Below are 6,000 nucleotides of genomic sequence, written 5' to 3'. Positions count from 1 at the left end.
GGTGGTTTCGAATTTCTTTTTCTTTGGACCTGAGTGCCTTTACAATCAGCTTTGACTGAGGCATCAGTTTGCTTGTGTAGGCTAACCGGGCATTAAAGGCACCACAGTCAAACAGCCTCCTTGTTTAATTACTTTAACAAATGTAACAGGCCAGCATGTAGATAGGGTCTTCTGTGGTGGCTCAGAGGTACAGAGTGCCTGCAATGCAGGAGACACAGGAGACATGAGTTCTATCCATGAGTCATGAAGATCCCCTGGAGGAGAGCATGGCAGCCCACTCCAGTATTCCTGCCTGGACAGAGAGGAGCCTGGTTGGCTACAGTCCTTAGGGTGGCAAAGAGTCAGACACGACTGAACACACGCACACACAGCACGTAGATAACAGAGTTCATTCTAGGGCTCTCACCTCTTCTCAGCTTTTAATTCATTTAACTCACCCAACACCCTACAAGGGAGGCATTCTTTCCGCGCCCCCACCCCCGCGACTTTACACATGAGGGAACTAGGATGTAAGGAATTTAAGGGAGTTTCCCAGACTCACTCAGCCAGAAAATGGCAAAGTCAGGATTCAAACCTATAAAGTCTCTCTGCAGAATCCAGGCTTAGAAATTTCACTGGTGGTCCAGTGGTTAAGACTTCACCATTCAGTGCTGGGGGTATGGGTTCTATCCTCGGCTGGGGAACTGAGACCCCACGTGCCTCATGGCCAAAAATCCAAAACATAAAACAGAAGCAATATGGCAACAATTTCAATTAAAGAAAAAAACTTTTTAAATGATCCACATCAAAAAATCTTTTAAAAAATATAGAATCCAGGCTTAGTCACTCTGTGGCTCTTGTAAGCGTAATTCATGCTACCTGTATTGCTATGTGGTTGAGACAGCAGAGGGAGGTTGGGCTGGAAAGTCTAGAATGCCTTATTCCTTTGGTCCTCCTCTGACATTCAAATACAGGTTTTATGAGCTTAGTGTTTGATATCATTCAAGATCTCCACTCCAACCAAATTTAGGTTCAATGTGATAGTTAGATTTAATTAGAGTCAAATTCCTCTTTTATTTCGGTTTTATCTTAATCACCCTTTTTATTCACTAGCCCAGAAGCCTGTAATTTCCCACATGGGCACCCAGATATGCTGTATTATACACTCAGGTCCAGGAGACCAACAGTTCTGTGTCATACACGTTTACAGCCAGAAACTTTTTACTCTGAAATAGCTGAGCCAAGACAGCACAGAAACAAATGTAATTTCTCCAAAGACTCTTTTCTAAAAACAATATCAGAATACGATGTTTTCCATGAAACTCTCTCCACTAAGAAGAACATATGTGTGTAGATATAAACATAAGAAGACTTTCCAAGACTAGTGACAAGATGGGAAATTACCCAACAGTGGGAAACAGTGTGTATGACCAACCAGATCCCCCAGACACAGAGGAGAAAGAGGCAAATCGCAGAATTTTAAAGCTCAAAGGAATCTCAGTGACCACCTAATCCCATTCTCTGCAGACTCTTTTCAAGTGTGGATTCTTTTGTTCAAGAGAAATCTTATCCTGAAGATTGATATAAAAGCCGAGATGCTCTTACTGAATCAGGGAGGAGCCGCCTGGAGCCTAACCCACTCTGATCCCATTCTCTCACACCCCCAGCAGCTCCAAGGGTTCCTCAGAGCACAGTTTGAAAATTTCAATTCTAAGCCAGCCTCCTCCTTTTACCATCAGGGGATGTGAAGCCCAGAGAAGCTACCTGACTTGCCTGAGGTTACACAGCAAGTCAGAATCCCCAGCAGTCCTCTTATCTTCCTTCAACAAGTTTTCCATGATGACGCTTGAGTCCGCTAATGAACTGCCTTTTGTTTCCCCAGACTGTATGTGTGTTTGTATTTGCGTTTGTACCCATGCCTGGTGCTCCCAAGAAAACCTAACAGACCAGTCCCTGCTCTCACTCTAAAGCTCAGAGTCTGCAGTTTGGACATAGGTCTCGGCTGCCCGGGAGAGCTGGAAGCACAGGGCCAAAAGGCAGGGGGCCATCAGTGCCATTCTGCAGGTGACCGGGGACTTCTGTTTTCAGCCTAAGATGGGTCCAGTTTCTGCTCTTATAGGGATGCAGGTAGTTCTCACAAAGACACCTGAGAGCTGGCATCCAAGTAAGACCCCAGCCTCATAGCTGTGGTCACTTGGCCGAGCCCCTAAACCTCTTCTTTTCTCCATCTGTAAAGGGGAGGTAAGAGAGAAAACAACCCCATGGCACATTATGTCCCAAGAGGTTAGAAGTTGAATAAGTTAATGTGTGCGATGGCTGGTTATGCTTTGGGTGAAAAAGTAGAAACAAGGCCCCAACATTGGTTCAACAAACTGGCTGTTCCCTTCAGTCTGCTGGGAAGGCATGAGTTTAGAGGAAGTGGTGGAGAAGGGTCAAAGAAAACACTACAATCAGATCGAAACAAAGAGCTCACACAGTGCTTCACTCGCAGGACCTCATATGAGGGTAGGTCCTGTTATTTGCATTAGAGCGACTTAAGCTATTAGCTAACTAGTTAAGTGGTTCAAGGTGACATGACTAGAAAATGATGCACCTAGGTTTGAATTCAGGCATCTAACTGCCAAAAAAAAAAAAAATCGTCTAGCTGCAGAGTCTGTTCTTAACCACTGCCCTATCCTACCCTTCCACCTTACTGCTGGGGTGGGGGAGGGGGAGGAGGGCTGCAGAGATGGGCACCACGGCTAGATTCCTGTTTCCCCTCCAGCTTGCCCAAAAGAGAGTTCCCAGCAAACGCAGGATCCAGCAAAGCTCCCAGAGGCGAGAAGAATTCTCAGCTTGTTTACTGACTCCCCGGGTGGGGAGCAGGGGAGCCGGGGTGGGGTGGGGGGAGCTGTGCACAAAAGCAGGATAAAGGTAAACTTTCTGTGTGTGAGAACCGTTCCCCCTCCAAGGAGCCGTGTCACTGTATGTCACCGTCATCAAAGGGGTTGTGCATAAACCTGAAAAACCAAACGGACCTGTCTGTAGGTGTTACTTATATCACAAGGCTACAGGTGCCTTTATTTCCACCGTACGCCGGTGCTGGGAGTGCCTGCCTTCTCTTGCTTTGAAAACCTCCTCTTTGGACCCAGCACTGCCGTCCTCACGTAAGCACCTTTTCTTTGCTCTTTTGGATAAGTCGTAAGGGGCGTCAGGGCTTAGTGGCTCTGGTGGGGGGCCTGGGTCTGTGGGTCCGTCCCCAGCTCCAGATGGCCAGGCCTCCTGCCACGTCCATCAGTCACAGTACCTCCCCGGAGCTGTTTGACTGGGATTTAACTGCTGGCCTGAGAGAGATGTTTTTGCTTCCTCAGGCTGTGTAGCCACCCAACTCCTTCGTGGCAGCCCCTGCCCCCTCTGGGTCACTTGATTAAACCAAGGGGAACTCACTGAGAGAGAATGGCGTACAGGCACGCCATTCTCTACCCTTCTTCAAGCTAACCTGAGGAAGGAAAGCTGGATTTTACACCAAAAAATATTCAGCTTCAAGAAAAGCCCACCTCCTCCTGCCTAAGTGCCTCCTTTTCCCATTGGCCTGCTCATGGAGCACCCCCTTGAAACAGAAAAAAATAATAGTTGCCTTATTACAGTTTGGGGAATTTTTCAGGAGATTGTCTGAACATAATAGCTTAAAAGAAACCCATTGTGCACTCTCACACCTCCTCAGTACAAAGTGCTTCCAGAAAAGCAATGGTTAGGGTTTTTCCACTGTGTTCTCAGACCTTTTCTAAGACGCTGCACTATGTGAGGTTCTTGAGCGTCCGCCCCCTGCTGGCAGACTGGTGTAGCACATGCTCCCTTCTCCCGCTGGAGCTGAGAACCCACATTCATTCTGATGTGCTTCATTCTGCTGTGTTGAGAATTTTACAAACTGGAAAGGCTGTCAGAGATCATTAGGGACAATGATCCCTAATTGTCTTTACAGAGGAGGAAACTGAAGCCTAGCAAGGTAAAGTGATTCAGGGAGACAGCGTCATGTTTCAGCCTCAAGCCCCAGGGGAAGAGGTTGTTTGCCCTTCTGAGTGAAAGCTTAATCCTTTTGTCCTCATGTTTTCTGTGAGAGGGTTTTTTGGCAATTCAAAGTGTTCTTGGTAAGAGTTTTCACAGATTGGTTGTCTGCTTTTCTCAGAAGTTACCTAAGTAGCAACCTTTTAGAATACTGATGACAATTGATTCCCCCATCCCCTGCTGGGACAGTAATAGACATATATGTTATATCTGTTCATCTACATATATTACCTAATTTTGTTAAATCTTTGGGTTATCCTGAGTATTGCATGTTAAAATCTCCATTTCAGAGATGAGCTCAAAGTGGGTTGTGGATTTTGACACAACACACCTTATATGAAACAAAAATAAAGAATATAAAAATTAAAATTTCAGTAGGCTGAGTAGTAAGAAATGTGTCCCACATCCCTTTCCTTGTGGGTGGCAGAAGTAGGATTTAAATCCCAATGGATTTAATATAGCTTCCCAGGTAGCTCACTGGGTAAAGAATCCACCTGCAATGCAAGAGCTGCAGGAGATGCCGGTTCCATCCCCAAGTTGGGAAGATTCCCTGGAGAAGGGCATGGAAACCCACTCCAGTATTCTTGCCTAGAGAATCTCATGGACAGAGAAGCTTGGCAGGCTCCAGCCCATAGCATTGCGGAGTTTGGACCCGACTGAGCACACACACATGGGTTTAACCCAAACCCAATGAGCCTTGTATGGGAGCCCATGGTAAACTATTCAGCACAACTCCTATGAGTCTTTGCCAGCACCTTTCGAAAAACAACTAAAAAAGAACAAACTAGCAAACTTCTGATACAAACCAAAGGAAGATGAGGAATCACTTGGCAAGACATTAGCAAAGCAGTCTCGTAGCTGCTCTGGTTTTTCCCAGAAGAGCAAACACTCAGGCACCCAACCCACAAGCCTTTAGCAGAAAGCATTGAAATAGTTCAACCAATGGGTTTTCCTCCATGTGTCTCTTCTGAGGGAGGTCCAAAAGGTAGGAAGTGGACCCTGCCTTGCCCGTAGGGCTCGGGACCTGGTGGGCATTGGGGTATCACTGGGACTTTAGAGGAAGAAAAGCATTATTCTTCCCAGCAAGATGGCCCTGATGGTGGGATCAAGGAAGGTCCTCCCAAGCCCCTTTTTCCATGGTTTACACCTTCACAGCCCGTTCTGCGCAGTGATGCTTTGGTGCATAAACAGCCAATGTGTAGGTGCTTAATTGGGTGAATTTTTGGTCACATGCCCAGAGTGAAGTTGATGATCTCTGCCAGGGTCAGGAAGGAATTTTCCTTGTCTGGCAGACTGGCCAAGGCTGGGTGGTTTGCGCCTTCCGCTCTCTCTGGAAGGCTGAACAGAGGTGCCATGGACACCACACCTGTGACTGCTGCCTCTGACTCGTGTGAGGGCAAGAAGCCCACAGGCCTGTCTCTCTGACTGTGTGGACCCTTCCGGTGCACCCTTGGTGAGTGAACCAAACTGTCAGAAGGGTTAGGAAGCCCCCGGAGGCACCAGGGACCTAAGCGTCCATGCCATTCCCAAAGGTCCAGCCAGGCTTTCTCGTGCATGGAAGAGAACCCACTTGATTCTCCCTTCTTGTGCTGAAAGTACTTGATTCTTTCCTACCTACTGGGCAGCTAAAGTGCTGATTACACTTTGAGGAGACTGAATTCTACCGCCATAGGTCTGCAGATGGGCAGTGAGCGAGGGTTCAGAATACTTAAGGGGTCTGGCTAATCCAGGCAAAGAGTGTCCAGAGATCACGGCTGAAAGTGGGTATGGGAGGAAAAGGAGAAGAGAAAATCATGGGAATTTTTTATAGCTAAAATTTTGTCTCTGTATGATTGAATTGTACTCCAATTTGGTAAGCGTACTCGACCGCAATATCCAACTATAACCATCATATATGCCTACATGTATGTGTGCACGTGTGTGGCTGTGTCAGCCAAATCGGGTGGGATCCTGAAGAAAATCACGCAGCTAGGGTAT

At 47.0% G+C, this 6,000-nt stretch overlaps 1 protein-coding gene across 3 annotated transcripts in view; it reads left to right on the top strand.

Annotated features, from left to right (window-relative positions):
• The first annotated feature begins 3,040 nt into the window (after positions 1–3,040).
• The window catches only part of ELF5 (E74 like ETS transcription factor 5), a 32,826-nt gene continuing 29,866 nt past the window's right edge, over positions 3,041–6,000 (top strand). For 2 of the 3 annotated variants that reach the window (XM_027979616.2, XM_012096210.4), the window contains exon 1: positions 3,041–3,125. The gene's annotated coding sequence lies outside the window, so the exon portion shown is untranslated. Of the gene's footprint in view, positions 3,126–5,313; positions 5,477–6,000 lie in introns of those variants that run through there. The other variant, XM_004016398.5, reaches the window with a different exon arrangement.

This window comes from Ovis aries, chromosome 15, assembly GCF_016772045.2.
Source record: "Ovis aries strain OAR_USU_Benz2616 breed Rambouillet chromosome 15, ARS-UI_Ramb_v3.0, whole genome shotgun sequence".
Lineage (NCBI taxonomy): Eukaryota > Metazoa > Chordata > Mammalia > Artiodactyla > Bovidae > Ovis > Ovis aries.
The sequence above is the reverse complement of the archived record's forward strand: the minus strand, read 5'-3'. Positions and strand labels throughout refer to the sequence as shown.